Genomic DNA, 18,224 nt, shown 5'->3' with positions numbered 1-18,224 from the left:
CCATTTTTGGGCCAAAAATACCCTTTTTGAATCAGAAGAATTACCTCAAAAGAGAATAACATATGAAATAAGCGTATGAAAATCTGCGAAGTAGACTACTTTTCGTGTTGAAATGTCAATTATTTCAGATACTGTTCTAATGGTAAATAAAGCGGCATTTAGTTTCTGAACAAGATCCTGACCATGGGCTTTCCATAACAGCTTACTATCTATCAGATCGCCTAGGAACTTGAACTATTCTGTCTCGCTTATAATATGCCCATTCTGTCTGATTAAAATATCAGTTCTTGTTGAATCAGAAGAAACTGTAAAAACCGAGTCTTACTGTGATTTAGCATCAAATTATTTTCCACAAGCCATGAACGTATTTCATGACCTATATTATTTGATAATGTTTCAATATTACACACAAGATCCTTCACTACCAAGCTGGTGTCATCAGCAAACAGAAATATTTTTGAATCACCTGTAATACTGGAAGGCATATCATTTATATAAATAAGAAACAGCAGTGGCCCCAGCACCGACCCTTGGGGAACGCCCCACGTAACAGTGCCCCATTGGGACTAAAAATCATTACCACTCTCAGTATTGCGGAGAATTACCTTCTGCTTTCTGTTCTTAAAGTACGAGGCGAACCAATTGTAAGCTACTCCCCTTACTCCATAATGGTCCAGCTTCTGCAGTAATATTTTGTGGTCAACACAGTCAAAAGCCTTCGTTAAATCAAAGAAAACACCTAACGTTCGCAACCTTTTATTTAATCCGTCCAAAACCTCACACAGAAAAGAGAATATAGCATTTTCAGTTTCTTCGGAGATGAAGACACTTGTACAGGATATTGTAGCTGCTTCAAACTAGTCTTCGGACTGAAGATCATAACAACAATAACAACATACGCAACCAGTGTTCAATAGACTAAAAAAAACTATTTAGCACGATAACATTACAAAAAGACTTTTTTGATAAATCATAGTATCCTGAATTGTCACAAATTAGCAAGAAACGGTCTAAGATCATGCTACGGATTTTTTCTACGTGCGATGCACCAATTGTGACGGATTATACGTTGCTGCTGCAATGCAATTTCTTTTATAATTTTTGTTCACCTACCGCTTTACAGCGGTAGATCGTCGCACGTAAACTCCTGACTGCAGCTACTTGCGAGATCACAGAAAAGCAGTGTTGAGGAAACTGTAACCTCATAGCTACACGCCGGAGGCCGCTATAAGTAAAATTTGCTGAAAATTTTCTATGTACTTTAAAGAAATGATTCGGAAAGGGGATGTAACTCGTACTTTAAACAAGAAGTTCAAATTTAAACCTTCAATAGATCTTTATTGCCGTTAAGCAAGATCATGAGCCCACATTTACGAAAATTACCAAAGTTTCTCCTCACAGTTATCACCATACCTAAAACAGCCAGAACTTTTACCTTCCCAAATTCCGAAATAAATTATTTGTAACACAGTCAATGATCGGCCAATCACTTCTGCACACGATATTCAGTGGTTGTCTTTAGTAAAAGTTTATGCTCGCCATAAAATACTCAGTAAGAATATACTCAGTACCGCCACGCTATATAATTCAAAGTTCACTCGCGATTTTATGTCGGAACGAACTGTCACAACACTCAAGTTTTCATAAACAGTTTTCGGTCACTACCAGATACCATTAACACTGGACCATAACGCGGAAGTCATCCCAAGACTTCATCTTACACATAATGCGAAAAGTCACATCCAGCATAACCGCCTCCAATCAAAGCTAGCTCGCGACTCCCCTCTCACTCTCCCACACTCAAAACTATATTTCATCACTAGGCGGCCAACCGTCTCGCTTCTCATTGGCTTAACGACCAATGAGAACTCACTTCTAGGGCGCGGCTCGCGCTAAAATCTAGCAAGCACCAACCACTTCTCTAGGCTCATTGACGTCATCAAATTAAGTAACACTAAACTCTCTAATTAAATAAACAAAACAAAATGAACTATAAGCTTTACTCTACGTCTGGAAATTTATTATGTAGTCGTGAATGTTCTGGCTGTCTTATACATAGGCATACATACTTCGACATCCGACATTCACTAGTAGGGGAACCACTAGTGGAAATATAAGAAACATATTCAGTTGTAGATTGTTCAAACAGATAAAATTAAATATAAAAAACATATTCAGTCGACAAGTCGTTAATTTAAATAAAGAAAATCAAAAATGTTGCACTGCAATTTGCTTAATTTTTTAGCTCTTCCAGGAGCTCCTCGACAGAATAGAAGGAGTGACCCATGAAGAAACTTTTTACTTTAGACTTAAAAGTGTTGGGGCTACTGCTAAGATTTTTGAGTTCTTGTGGTAGCTTATTGAAAATGGATGCAGCAGAATACTGTACTCCTTTCTGCACAAGAGTGAAGAAAGTGCATTCCACATGCAGATTTGATTTCTGCCTAGTATTAACTGAGTGAAAGCTGCTAACTCTTGGGAATAAGCTAATATTGCTAACAACAAACGACATTAAAGAAAATATATACTGTGAGGGCAATGTCAAAATTCCCCGACTATTGAATAGGGGTCGACAAGAGGTTTTCGAACTTACACCACACTTAGCTGAAACAGCCCATTTTTGGGCCAAAAATACCCTTTTTGAATCAGAAGAATTACCTCAAAAGAGAATAACATATGAAATAAGCGTATGAAAATCTGCGAAGTAGACTACTTTTCGTGTTGAAATGTCAATTATTTCAGATACTGTTCTAATGGTAAATAAAGCGGCATTTAGTTTCTGAACAAGATCCTGACCATGGGCTTTCCACAACAGCTTACTATCTATCAGATCGCCTAGGAACTTGAACTATTCTGTCTCGCTTATAATATGCCCATTCTGTCTGATTAAAATATCAGTTCTTGTTGAATCAGAAGAAACTGTAAAAACCGAGTCTTACTGTGATTTAGCATCAAATTATTTTCCACAAGCCATGAACGTATTTCATGACCTACATTATTTGATAATGTTTCAATATTACACACAAGATCCTTCACTACCAAGCTGGTGTCATCAGCAAACAGAAATATTTTTGAATCACCTGTAATACTGGAAGGCATATCATTTATATAAATAAGAAACAGCAGTGGCCCCAGCACCGACCCTTGGGGAACGCCCCACGTAACAGTGCCCCATTGGGACTAAAAATCATTACCACTCTCAGTATTGCGGAGAATTACCTTCTGCTTTCTGTTCTTAAAGTACAAGGCGAACCAATTGTAAGCTACTCCCCTTACTCCATAATGGTCCAGCTTCTGCAGTAATATTTTGTGGTCAACACAGTCAAAAGCCTTCGTTAAATCAAAGAAAACACCTAACGTTCGCAACCTTTTATTTAATCCGTCCAAAACCTCACACAGAAAAGAGAATATAGCATTTTCAGTTGTTAAGCTATTTCTAAAACCAAACTGTACATTTGACAGCAAATTATGTGAATTTAAATGCTCCAGTAACCTTGTATATACAACCTTCTCGATAACTTTAGCTAACACCGATGGCATAGAAATAGGTCTATAATTGTCAATATTATCCCTGTCTCCCTTTTTATAAAGTGGCTTCACTACTGAGTACTTTAATCGGTCAGGAAACTGACCACTCCTAAAGGAAAAGTTACAGATATGGCTAACTACTGGGCTAACATACATGGAACAATACTTCAGTATTCTGCCAGATACTCCGTCATATCCATGAGAGTTCTTGGTCTTTAGTGATTTAATTATTAACTCAATCTCCCTCTTGTCAGTATCATGAAGGAGCATTTCAGGTATCAGTCTCGGAACACTTTTTTCTATGAGCGCTATATGATTCCCTGTTGGGACTAGGTATCTATTTAGTTCACCTGCTATATTCAGAAAGTGATTATTAAATACTGTACACATATGCGACTTATCAGTAACACGAACAATCCCACTACGCACTGATTCTCGACCTGTCTCTGCAGACCAGCCACTTCCTTTACGACTGACCATATGGTTTTAATTTTATCCTGAGACTTAGCTATTCTATCTGCATACCACATACTTTTTGCCTTCCTGATAACATTTTTAAGTACCTTACAATACTGTTTGTAATGGGCTGCTGCATTTAGATTGTGACTGTTTCTAACATTTTGATATAATTGCCACTTTGTTCTACAAGATATTCTTATCCCTCTAGTCAGCCACCCAGGCCGCCTGTTTGTGCTAGTACTCTGTTTTGAACGTTCTAACGGAAAGAAACTTTCAAAGAGTATTAGAAAAGTCTTGAGAAAAGCATTATATTTATCATCTACTGTATCAGAGCTATAAACATCTTGCCACTCTTGTTCCATGATGAGGTTTACAAATGTCTCTACAACAACTGAATCTGCTTTCCTAAACAGCTGATGACTATATTTAACACGTGATGCAGCACAAAAATCTTTTAGAGTTAAAATTTGTGCATCATGTTCTGAAAGGCCATTCACCTTTTTGCTAACAGAATGCCCTTCCAGTAATGAGGAATGAACAAAAATATTGTCTATGGTTGTTCTACTGTTCCCTTGCACTCTCGTTGGAAAGAATATGGTTTGCATAAGATTATATGAATTAAGGAGTTCTACCAGCATCCTTTTCCTTGCACAATCACATACAATTAATATTGAAATCATCACATATAACTAACTTTTTGTATTTCCTATAAAGTGAACCAAGAACCTCCTCTAGCTTTAGCAAAAATGTTGTGAACTCGGAGTCTGGGGATCTATATATAACAACAGTAAGAAGTTAAGCTCCACACCTACACAACATTCAAACACCTTTTCAGTGCAGTACTTTGAAACATCAATTGACTCAAATGGGATACCGTTTTTCACATACATGGCTACTCCCCCACACTGCAAAGCGCACCTAGAAAAGCTCTAGAAAAGTTCATTCAGTATGTGATTAAAATACATAAAGCCAGACCTAAACCATAACTATATTGCAGAGCTTTTGTTGTTCAAAAGAACGATGGAATGTTCCTTCGGCCATGGATACATATAATGAATTCGCAGTTATGAATCTGAACAACAAGGGAACGATGACAATGAAAATTTGTGCCAAACTGGGACTGGATTCGCTATTTCCCGCTTTACACGAGATCTCCCGTTAACAGCTCTGGTTGTCTGTGCACGACGTACGGCCAGATCCAAAAATTCATATGACGTCGTTCCTACGTCATAATCTGTACTCATGCACACTTTATATAATTCCCGCAAGGAACATTTTAATTTAAAGTTACTGCCTGGTATCGGCGGATAAATTCGATACTGCAGTGCGTGTGTTGTTAAGAAGAACTATGTCATGTTTCTTCGGAGATGAAGACACTTGTACAGGATATTGTAGCTGCTTCAAACTAGTCTTCGGACTGAAGATCATAACAGCAATAACAACATACTCAACCAGTGTTCAATAGACTAAAAAAAACTATTTAGCACGATAACATTACAAAAAGACTTTTTTGATAAATCATAGTATCCTGAATTGTCACAAATTAGCAAGAAACGGTCTAAGATCATGCTACGGAATTTTTCTACGTGCGATGTACCAATTGCGACGGATTATACGTTGCTGCTGCAATGCAATTTCTTTTATAATTTTTGTTCACCTACCTCTTTACAGCGGTAGATCTTCGCACGTAAACTCCTGACTGCAGCTACTTACGAGATCACAGAAAAGCAGTGTTGAGGAAACTGTAACCTCATAGCTACACGCCGGAGGCCGCTATAAGTAAAATTTGCTGAAAATTTTCTATGTACTTTAAAGAAATGATTCGGAAAGGGGATGTAACTCGTACTTTAAACAAGAAGTTCAAATTTAAACCTTCAATAGATCTTTATTGCCGTTAAGCAAGATCATGAGCCCACATTTACGAAAATTACCAAAGTTTCTCCTCACAGTTATCACCATACCTAAAACAGCCAGAACTTTTACCTTCCCAAATTCCGAAATAAATTATTTGTAACACAGTCAATGATCGGCCAATCACTTCTGCACACGATATTCAGTGGTTGTCTTTAGTAAAAGTTTATGCTCGCCATAAAATACTCAGTAAGAATATACTCAGTACCGCCACGCTATATAATTCAAAGTTCACTCGCGATCTTATGTCGGAACGAACTATCACAACACTCAAGTTTTCATAAACAGTTATCGGTCACTACCAGATACCATTAACACTGGACCATAACGCGGAAGTCATCCCAAGACTTCATCTTACACATAATGCGAAAAGTCACATCCAGCATAACCGCCTCCAATCAAAGCTAGCTCGCGACTCCCCTCTCACTCTCCCACACTCAAAACTATATTTCATCACTAGGCGGCCAACCGTCTCGCTTCTCATTGGCTTAACGACCAATGAGAACTCACTTCTAGGGCGCGGCTCGCGCTAAAATCTAGCAAGCACCAACCACTTCTCTAGGCTCATTGACGTCATCAAATTAAGTAACACTAAACTCTCTAATTAAATAAACAAAACAAAATGAACTATAAGCTTTACTCTACGTCTGGAAATTTATTATGTAGTCGTGAATGTTCTGGCTGTCTTATACATAGGCATACATACTTCGACATCCGACATTCACTAGTAGGGGAACCACTAGTGGATTCGTTCCCACGTTACAGAGTTGGAACACTTGCCAGTTCCTGTAGAGAATTACATGAATGATTTTTAATAACGCCAAACGTCCCACATACTCTCACGCACCCATTCTCATTCACATGCACCATAACACACAATACACATATTTACTTAGAATTCTTGAAATTATTATTACAGGAAAGTCACAGAGGTTTTCTGAAACTAAAAACTTTCCAAATTTGTACATGAACACTGAAAGTATTATCAGATCATCGTACATAGTCACTGAAGGACACTGGACTCGCATTCGGGAGGACGACGGTTCAATCCCGTCTCCGGCCATCCTGATTTAGGTTTTCCATGATTTCCCTAAATCGTTTAAGGCAAATGCCGGGATGGTTCCTTTGAAAGGGCATGGCCGATTTCCTTCCCAACCCTTCCCTAACCCGAGGTTGCGCTCCGTCTCTAATGACCTAGTTGTCGACGGAACGTTAAACACTAACCACCACCACCAGTCACTGAAGGTGAACCATTGCATCACTGTATTTATTTAAATTCTTGACTGTCGGAAAATTACGTTTTTTCATGGAATTTTACTAACTTCCAACTTCCAAAATACAACTATTTTTGATCTCAGACTTTGACATATTGTTTTTTTTTTTTCACAACAGAATCCAAAATTTCTCAGGTTATTCCTTCATTAGTTATTGATATTTTTAGTTCCGTATAATGTAAGTGGGCTGCCAGCGCTACTCCACTGCTTTCACGCGTGCAGCTGCAACAGATGGTCGTGACGTCAGTCTGCAGGACACAACTGGTCAGTTACTGACCGTATAATACTCTACCGGCTTACATTGCAGCCCACATAGGTTCTGAAGTAAAGCTTTTAATAGGCAAATGGGCAATCGCGCACTAGTTGCGACGCCACAATCAGTCCACAGTCATATTGCAGTGTTTCAGGACTACAATTTAAGTCAGCAAACATAGCAGTAGGGGTGGATACAAGACAAAATACAGTTAACAGATCATTTAGTGCTACAATGGTGCCAATACAGGTGACAGAAGCAGGGAAAGCAGGCACTAACAAGTATGCAATTCAGCAGTTTTTCACCTTTAGATCAGCAGGGCACAGAATCGAGGTAGCGTCGAAATTTTCAGGGAGAAGTTGTCTTGGGATTTCTTTTATGATGGTCAGTCTTTGTGCTAGTGGCTCTTGCACAGAAGATGGGAAAAATGTTACCTCCAGCCAGGTTAAAACCGAAAACAAACACTCTCTTCCGCCTAAATAGTGAGAGCTTTATCGCTAAGCTCCATACATCTACATGAAACAGTGCTTCATTGTTATACCAACCACGACCAAGGCACAGGATTCAAGACATAAATGGCAAAGTAAACATCAATTTCTGTTGGAAATAGCTGCCTGGGCTAAAAACCATAAATTTTCAGGGTGGCGAGTACCAACCTGGAGTAAGTGAAACTGAAGAAGTAAGTTGCTAAGAGAGAAGGAAATAGGCGACTTCTGTCGATAGTACTGAAAACAGGCTGTGGAATGGGAGGGGCGGCTATGGGGGCTATAGCTGCCCCCCCCCCCCCCCCCAATTTATATTACACTGGATAAAACGACTTCAGAAATCAGCGAATATATGACTCCAACGGATTCAATCTTTTTTTATAATTGTGTAGCAATATAGATTGCAATCTATTTCAAACACATTTTAACAAAGGAATAAGAGCGACAAATAGCTTACTATCCAAACCAATAAATATCATTGAACTTAAAGTGGGCGTCTTATTACTTATTAATACAAATTTTTTATCCTGAACTCCAAAACAGTTACCAAAAACCACTTTAAGCAACACCAAACTTCACCAATTTGTCGGTGGAGGACCGCAACTCCCCCTTTGTTAAGTGATACTCCATTCCCCCAAACCTCCTCCCCCTATTAGCCCCCCCCCCCCCCCCCCTTGACCGACTTCTAAAATCGCCCCTGGTACTGAACTATATGAGTAAATTGCTCCAGTAGCCAATTTTTCTTTCATTTACTTCCGAAGTAAATCTGTTTAGTCCATTACTCGTGGAGAGCACCACTTAAGAGTACGCTAGTACGTTAGTAAGTTATGGGGGAAATAAGGCCAAAATTTACTCCTAGGCAGTAGTAGGAGTAAAGTAAGAGAGTAAGGTGCGGTCTTTGAGGTCTGTGTTTTAAGTGTCAAATTCTGTGGATTACCAGGACTACGAAGAATATATGGAGATGGAGGAAGAGTAAACATACCAAGAATGAGGGTTGTAATAGAGAGAAAAAATGAAATAAAAAATTTGCGTCCGTGAAATAAATCTTTGGTACTCTTCCAAGTTCTCGATATCGTAAAAAAATTACTTTGTCGACGAAAACGTTTAGGGATACGCATCCCCCAGCGTTCCCCCAGGAAAACAGTACTGAATGTAAGGTTGAATCATTTAGTCCAGTGCGACCACGCCATTGTTCAGTAATCCTTTGATTTAAAAATTCCCGCACTTCCAGATGCCAGTGTGGCGATGCCCCATCATGTTCGTAAATGAATACGTTCGAATCTGTTTCAAACTGTGGGAAAAGAAAGTTCTCAGGCCTACCGAGATATGTGCTTCGTGTAACAGTCTTCTCGGCAAAGAAAAATGGACCATTCACCTTTTCCCTGAAATTTCACAAAATACTTTAAATTTTAGAGAGTTTTTCTCATGTTGTATAACTTCTTGTAGTTGTTATGTATCCCATATCCCCACATTATGACGGTTCACCTTTCCATTTAAATGGAATGTTGTTTCGTCACTAAACACTAAGCGTGGAAGACTACTGTTCTCCTCCATCTTTCAAAGAACGAAATTATAGAACGCCATACGTTGCTGTTTGCCAGCTTCACGAAGAGCTTTTAGTAGCTGAATTTGATATGATTTCATGTGTAAACGTCGAAGCAACGCGCAACAAACGAACATCGGGAGCATGTTGAGCTGTCGAGCGGCACGGCGAACGGATTTCTGCGGATTCCTTGTGAAAATATGGCGGATGCGTTCGACGTCTATGTTACACACTCTAGGATGGCCCTGTGCTTTGCCTTTACACAAACAACCTGTTTCTCGGAATTGTTCATGCAATCGTCTATTGCTTTGTGCTTAGGAAGATCACGACAATACCTACTACGAAAGTAACACTGAATAGTTATTACTGACCTGCATTGCGCTAAACGTAGAACACGAAGCGCTTTCTGTTGTGCCGACACTATTTTTACTAGAAGTGAAGTGGGCGCACACTGCTGCTACCTTACAGGTACCATGCATTACTCGAGAGTTTGCTCTTTCCAACATTACGTTGTTCATGCACGTATCTCAAACGACATATTATGATTTTTTTTTAATCGGATGATTCCTTTTGATAAACCTTGTATATTTTTTGAAATGTGAATTTCTCTTGTAAGACGTAAACTAGCATGTGTGAAACAGCTTCAAAAGTCTGATTAGTTTAGAAATGAGGTAACGTGTTAGATATTTGAATTTAATCATGTAAGAGAGAAAAAGCTAAGTAAGTGTTTGAAATTATGGTTAAAGTTTGTTGCAAGTCTCAAAGTGCTCTCATTGTGAAACACTGGATGAATAGGTTGTTTTTTTTTGGTTCTGATTTTCAGGTTTGATGCAGCTCTCCATGCTATTATAACCGGTGCAAGCTTCTTCATCACCGTATAACTGCTGCAACCTACATTCTACTGAATCTGCTTACTGTATCCATCTCTTGATCTCCCTCAATGAGTCTCCCCCTCCTCACCCTTCCTCTCAAACTTCACTCCAATACTAAATTGCTGATTCCATGATGTCTCAGAATGTTTCCTGTCAACTGATTCCTCCTTTTAGTCAAGTTGTGACACACATTTCTTGTCTCCCCAGTTCTGTTCAGTACAATCTCATTAGTTACATGATCTACCCATTCAATCTTCAGCATTATTCTTTAGCAACAAATTTCAAAAGCTTCTGTTCACTTCTTGTGCAAACGGTTCCTTGTCCATGTTTCATTTCCATACATGGCTACACTCCATACAGCTACTCTCGGCAAATACTTCTTACCACGTAAGTCTATATTCGATGTTAACAAATTTCTCTTTTTCAGAAATGTTTTTCTAGGCATTGCCAGTCTACATTTTATATCCTCTCTAATAAGTCTATCATTAATTATTCTGCTGTCTAAATAAAAAAACTCATCTACTACTTTAAGCGTCTCGTTTTGTATTTTAATTCCCATAGCATCCCTTGATTTAACTTGACTACATTCCCACATCCTTGTTTTGCTTTTGTTGATGTTCCAACACACTGTCCACTCTTTTCAACTGCTCCTCCAAGTACTTTGCTCTCTCTGATAGAATTACGATATAATTATCAAACCTCTAGGTTTTATTTCTTCTCCCTGAGCTCTAATTCCTACTCCAAATATTTCTTTGATTTCCTTTACTCCTTGATCCATGTGCATACTGAATAACATCGCCGACCGTTTTGGCCGAGCGATTCTAGGTGCTTCAGTCTGCAACTGCACTGCTGCTACAGTCGAATCCTGCCTCAGGCATGGATATGTGTGATGTCCTTAGGTTAATTAGGTTTAAATAGTTCTAAGTCTAGTGGACTGATGATAAGATAAGCCCCATAGTGCTCAGAGCCATTTGAACCATTTTGAGTAACATCGAGGATGGGCTACAATCCCGACTTACTCATTTCTAAACCACTGCTTCCCTTTCACAACCCCAACTCTGATAACAGCTTCCTGGTTTCTGTATAGGTTGTAAATAGCCTCTGCTCCCTGTAATTTGCCCCTGCTACCTTCATGAAATTTGAAAGACAGTGTTTGAGTCAACATTATCAAAAGCTTCCTCTAAGTCTTCAAATTCTATAAATGTAGGTTTGCCTTTCCTTAAACTGTCTTCTAAGATAAGTCATTGTGTCAGTATTGCCTACATTTCTCTGGAATCCAGACTGATCTTTCCTGAGGTCGGCTTCTACCAGTTTTTCCATTCTTCTGTAAACAATTCGTGATGAATATAGTCTAGGTAATTTGATCTCTATTTTAACCAGAAATTTGTTTTTATCGCGCCTCAATGTATATCTCCTGAACCACGTGTCATACAATGATATAAGATTGCAAGTATATTCAGTGATAGTGTATGGATTGCCTACAAATAGTTAGTCGGAAATAATTAATAAATTAAAGCCCCATGTCTAACGCTGAAGTTTGGTTGCATTAACAGCGAAAACGTTGTCAGCGATAAACTTGTTTCTTTTCATCATTTTGTGGGAGGAGTCATCGAGAAAAAGATTACTAAAGGTGTGAAGCTAAATGCGGAGATTGTTGGAAGTTGTTAAATGCTCTCATTCTCAAATGGTGTATGAATATAATATGAGTATTTGCGCACTGTCATTATGCTGCTATTTCCTCCCTGTCATTACACTGCCTCAAGACAAACACCCAGTTTAGGATTGCAGTACATGCTTTGTTGTGTTAAACTTTTATGCAAGTTTGTACCTCCTAAGTGGTAGCCCTCTTTCAATACACTTGATTTTTCACACAAGTAAAATAAAAGGTAATGCTAAATCTGATGATATTAGTTCGTTCCTTACACGTTTGTCTTTAAGAAATCATTTTTGTGTCCACATCAGAAGCTCCCTGTAACCTCTGCACCAGGTGGAAGTACTCCTTATAGCCAGACCAGTGGGCATCAGCGGCAGCTACTGAAAGTAGTGTAACTGCCTTTGTGATGGCACAGTCCTCATTGTTGCCACATTTATCCAAGATGACGGCTCTTCTTCGGTGGCCTCCCCTATCTCCTCTCCCAGGGGCATACAAGTGGCAACATCGCAAATAAATTGATATGCAGATTAATTCAATTAATTATGGAAATTAATTAAATTCAAAATGGCGTGAAATTAAAAAATTGTACGAATTTTAAAAAATGGTGGGAAATTAAAAATGGTGGGAGTTTCAAATTTTGGATCTCTAGTTGACAATACCACCACCACAGGGTGCAGTTTACATCCTCCCTCCCCCACTTTCCCACTTGTGAGTTGGCAGGAAAAAGATTCAGCCTGTGCTGAGCTGCTGGAGAGGAAGGTACAGTCTACATTTATTTATTTCGGTGGGAAATGTGTTTTTGGTGGTGTTATCCTACTGCTGGATTGTCCTACAGCTGACTTGTATACTCCACTGCACCACAATCCCACTGTGGAGCTCTTAAGTTATGATATTTACTGTACTGAAATGAAATGATGAGAAACATTTCACGTCTATTGTCTTGCTAGTTGAAAGATTGTTTAGTGCATTATGAAACGCCATATGGCTAGTGAATGACGTTTCACACCTTGCTTTGCCTATTTTGTTTAATATCTAGTTTCTAGCTGCACTGCAGCATTGGTTACGATAAAATTTAATGGATGTACTAATATAGATATTTTATGCGTACGGATCCAGTAAATAATAACTTTATGATCTACTTCAAACAAAAAAAAAAAAAAAAACGAAGGAGCACAAGAAGACATTTCCCCTTCACAGCACTTGCATACATAATTTTCTTTTCAACTACTTGGTAATATTTCTCGTAGAATAACTTGTGGGTCACCACTTTAATTACATAGACATTAAGATGTGAATAGACATTCCCCTTATCTGCATTGTTGTCTTTAGTGTACTATTTTTTCTGCTTGTGGGTTTGCTCAGTAGTTTGAATCTTTTATTTAGCTGGCAGTAGTGGCGCTCGCTGTATTGCAGTAGTTCGAGTAACGGTGATTTTTGTGAGGTAAGTGATTTGTGAAACGTATAGGTTAATTTAGTCAGGGCCATTCTTTTGTAGGGATTATAGAAAGCCAGACTGTGTTGCGCAAAAAAATATTATGTGTCAGTTTAAGCACAGTCATGTATAATTTTTTCAAAGGGGACATTTCAAACTAATTAGAGCAGTTTATTTAACTCCAACTTACCTCTGATAAGTGCCATTCCATTAAAAAGTCAATTTTTCTCTTAAGACCAGACATAGTCCCACCCACATCACTTTCTTTGCTCATGTCGGAACACTAAACACAGAAACTTTACATTCTAACAGCATACCATTTTCGATTATCATTTATAGTTGCACAGTGTCTGAAAAATTGTGGTATGTACAAACTCACAACGGCTGTGTATCGTTTCACACTTCCCAGTAACAAAACCCTCCCACCACATCACATATCTGTGGAGGAATAAAGGGTGTAATTAGAATTGAAACTCCCTCGCAGCTTTTATTTATGTTATGTACATTCCTTCCAAATAGTCACCATATACCAAAGCAGGTAGAACTGCCACACCTGTAATAGAAAGAGTAACTTTGGAGGGTCAACCTAACTTCCACGAAAACATCACATCAGCCCCAGACATCTCACCCCCACAAGGTTTCTCGACTTCGTCACTTCATCGAAATGATTTAGCATACGTGTCCTCCAATAAATCAGAATCGAGGACAGATTGCTATTTATCAAACCCCACAGACTGAACAACTGAGAGTGGACGTCCTTTTTTCGTAGTTTTGATACTTCCATAGTGTTTTCTTAAATCGAGCAAACACAGTGGCATGTTATATTTGGACAGCCAAGTCAGATGAGTTTGTGTAAGGACATTCGATCCTATTGCTACTCATTCCCAATGTATGTTTGCATGCATAACTATCGTAGACTTAACACCCAGAATTTACTGACTACGGCATCATTCCTGTATACTGGAGTATGAAAGTTGATAGATAACTGTGCAGCACGTTCATTTGGATTAATTCTCGGACAGACACGTCTGCACCAAAGTATACTAGACAGCTTCCTATCCCCGTGTGGTTAAGCTATCTATCTATTTCAGCACATCGATAAGTGGTCACAAGCAGTGTGCCAGCCTGTTTTCACAAGTCCTACACTGCATTCTGACATGTTAGATACTTCACTACGCATTGTCATTAAATACATGTCCAAAAATGTAAGCTCTGAATCACTTTTTATTGACGACAGACACATATGATCTTAATTCCCCCTCTCAGTTTGTACAAGACAGTGCTATCACGACCAATAACACTGATGCAGCAAACTCCACTTTTCACTCCTACTATATTTCGTAAGACACCCGTCATGTTAGAATTTTTTTTTTAATGTTACACAGAGCCTCCACAACTGAGAGAGGTATCCTACCCTACAGGCGGAGGACACTTAACACACAGTTGTGGGCAGAACAGGAATGGATCAGACTATGAACTACCGTCCGCTACCCAGGATTACCGTTGATCACTGCAATGATATATTGTAGAAAGGCTGTATCCAACATTTTCCTCCTCTGACGTGGCGCTTCTCGAACAGTGGGTGGAGTACCCATTGCCCATCAGAAAACACTGTAGGTGTTGCATCTCATATATTCGTCTCGAGTGTGCTGATCATTTCTCTTTTTGATGATTTGACGGTTTATGCTTGTATAGTTCCATGCATGTGTTGTTCGCTGCGTGTACTAGGTTCCTCCCCTTTTCCTGTAACCGGCACATCTAGAAAGGATAGTTGTTTTGTCTGCGTCGTGAATTTATGTTGGTATGGAAACTATTGTGGTGTCCTGGGAAGTAACTGAACTGTTCCTTATCATGAAGATATCGTCGATATACAGCCGCCGCTCGAACTGTTTATAAACCAGTCAAGTCGGCTGGCTGCTGTTCTGTCTGTTAGGAAATTGACGGATGTTATACGTCTTTTAAGTCGGAAACGTGCGTATCCTGAACAGATTTCCCGTGTCAGTAGCGTTTATCTGTAGTAGTAGCGGTTTTGGCTGATGTGGCTATGCCTCATTAGGGACAGAGTGAGGAAAAACGACAGGAATAATTTTGTAAGTTGGTTGTTGGGTTGTTTTTGGGGGCGGATACCAAACAGTGAGGTTTGTTAGTTGATACACTGAGTTACCATGCATGTCCTGCTCCACGAAATTGCACACGGAGAAACAGCAATATCTTATGAAGAAGTGAATATTATGATCAGTAGCCAAAAGAGATGTAACAGTGTTATTGCGATTTACAGTAGCATCAACACAGTCCCAGTAGCGTCCCTCTCGAACGTAGAAGTCATGTTCTGATTTTAGGTAGTTTTGTTCATGTGTAGGATGTTGTTGTTTTGGTCTTAAGTCCTGACACAGGTTTGATGCAGCTCTCCATGCTACTCTATCCTGTGCAAGCCTCTTCATCTCCCAGTACCTACTGCAGCCTACATCCTTCTGAATCTGCTTAGTGTATTCATCTCTTGGTCTCCATCTACGGTTTTTACCCTCCACGCTGCCCTCCAGTACCAAATTGGTGACCCCCTTGATTCCTCAGAACATGTCCTACCAACCGACCACTTCTTCTAGTCAAGCTGTGCCACAAACTCCTCCTCAATTCTATTCAATACCTCCTCATTAATTATGTGATGTACCCATCTAAGCTTCAGAAATGTCCTGTAGCACCATATTTCGAAAGCTTCTATTCTCTTCTTGTCTAAACTATTTATCGTCCATGTTTCACTTCCCTACATGGCTACACTCGATACAAATACTTTCAGAAACGAATTCCTAACACTTAAATCAATACTCGATGTTAACAAATTTCTCTTCCTCAGAAACGCTTTCCTTGCCATTACCAGCCTACATTTTATATCCTCTCTACCTCGACCATCATCAGTTATTTTGCTCCTCAATCAGCAAAATTCCTTTACTACTTTAAGTATCTCATTTCCTAATCTAATTCCCTCAGCATCACCCAATTTAATTCGACTACATTCCATTATCCACGTTTTGCTATTGTTGATGTTTATGTTATACCCTCCTTTCAAGACACTGTCCATTCCGTTCAACTGCTCTTCCAAATCCTTTTCTGTCTCTGACAGAATTACAATGTCATCGGCAAACGTCAAAGTTCTTATTTCTTCTCCATGGATTCTAGTACCTACTCCGAACTTATCTTTTGTTTCCTTTAGCCTTTGCTCACTATACAGATTGAATAGCATCAGGGAGAGGTTACAACCCCGTCTCACTCCCTTCCCAACTACTGCTTCCCTTTCATGTCCCTCGACTCTTATAACTGCCATCTGGTTTCTGTACAAATTGTAAATAGCCTTTTGCTCCCTGTATTTTACCCCTGCCACCTTCAGAATTTGAGAGAAAGTATTCCAGTCAACACTGTCAAAAGCTTTCTCTAAGTCTACAAATGCTAGAAACGTAGGTTTGCCTTTCCTTAATCTTTCTTCTAAGATAAGTCGTAGGATCAGTATTGCCTCATGTGTTCCAACATTTCTGCGGAATGCAAATTGATCTTCGCCGATGTCGGTTTCTACCAGTTTTTCCATTTGTCTGTAAAGAATTCATGTTAGTATTTTGCAGCTGTGACTTATTAAACTGATAGTTCGGTAATTTTCTCAACTGTCAACACCTGCTTTCTTTGGGATTGGAATTACTATATTTTTCTTGAAGTCTGAGGAAATTTCGCATGTCTCATACTTCTTGGTCACCAGATGGTACGAGTTTTGTTAGGCCTGGCTCTCCCAAGGCGGTCAGTAGTTCTAATGGAATGTTGTCTACTCCAGGGCCCTTGTTTCGACTTAGGTCTTTAAGTGCTCTGTCAAACTCTTCATGCAGTATCATATGTCCCATTTCATCTTCATCTACCTCCTCTTCCATTTCCATAGTATTGTCCCCAAGAACATCACCCTCTATATATAATATGTCAATTTCGTCCTAACACCACATCTCTAGAGTACCTGCTCCTCACACTATTAAGGCAAATGTATGTACCATCAGTCCACTCTCCTACGGAACAAGCTAGAGAATGGCTTACGTCTGATCGATACATTCTTTCTTCTACTTGTGGAATAACATTGCTTTTGAGAGTCAACACTATGTTCAACTGACCACCCCTGGTGGCTAAGTGCTCAGCGCGCCAGAATGTCAGTCCTAAGGGACTTGGTTGGATTCCCAGCTGGGTCGGAGATTTTCTCTGCTCAGGAACTGGGTGTTTTGTGGTCCTAATCATCATCACTTCATCCCCATCGCCGCGCAAGTCGCCGAAGTGGCGTCAAATCGGCGAACGGTCTACCTGACAGGAGGCCCTAGTTACACGATATTTATATTTTTATGTTCGACTGCATGTGTGGGAACACCGTCCAGGATTGGGAGACACGTTTCGCCTGCTTTAATATAGCACTTCTGTGTAATACTTACATCGTCTTTGTTGAAGGACGTGTTACGAACTTCCACGTAGTTTACCAGGGGCGGGAGGGGGGGAGAGGGAATTAAAACCGAATGCAGGTAGAGAATAATTTTTAAGCTTTTCTCTGCCTTGTGTGTCCAGTTACCCTCAACCCACCTCAATTCCCTACATTTCATAGTATTTTTCTCTAATTTGATGTATTCACACTCAATTTATATAAACTTATATGGACAACTAATTTCCTTTCTCCATCTTCACCCAAATATGATGATGGTCCACACCCTGCTTTCTTGAAATTGTGCGTGGCAAGTCTTCTCCTTAATGTTCGTTCTGGTATATTTTTCATTCAAGCTGCTTTCCTTTTAGCATAACCTTC

General features: G+C 39.4%; 1 long non-coding RNA gene across 2 annotated transcripts in view; it reads right to left on the bottom strand.

The window, feature by feature from the left end:
• The window catches only part of LOC126298588 (uncharacterized), an 856,921-nt gene extending 855,667 nt beyond the window's left edge, over window positions 1-1,254 (bottom strand). For both annotated transcript variants that reach the window (XR_007552627.1, XR_007552626.1), the window contains exon 1: window positions 1,202-1,254. This is a non-coding gene — a long non-coding RNA (uncharacterized LOC126298588). The remainder of the gene's footprint in view (window positions 1-1,201) is intronic.
• Window positions 1,255-18,224: the final 16,970 nt, after the last annotated feature.

The sequence above is a fragment of the Schistocerca gregaria genome, chromosome X (genome assembly GCF_023897955.1).
Source record: "Schistocerca gregaria isolate iqSchGreg1 chromosome X, iqSchGreg1.2, whole genome shotgun sequence".
NCBI lineage: Eukaryota > Metazoa > Arthropoda > Insecta > Orthoptera > Acrididae > Schistocerca > Schistocerca gregaria.
The sequence above is the reverse complement of the archived record's forward strand: the minus strand, read 5'-3'. Positions and strand labels throughout refer to the sequence as shown.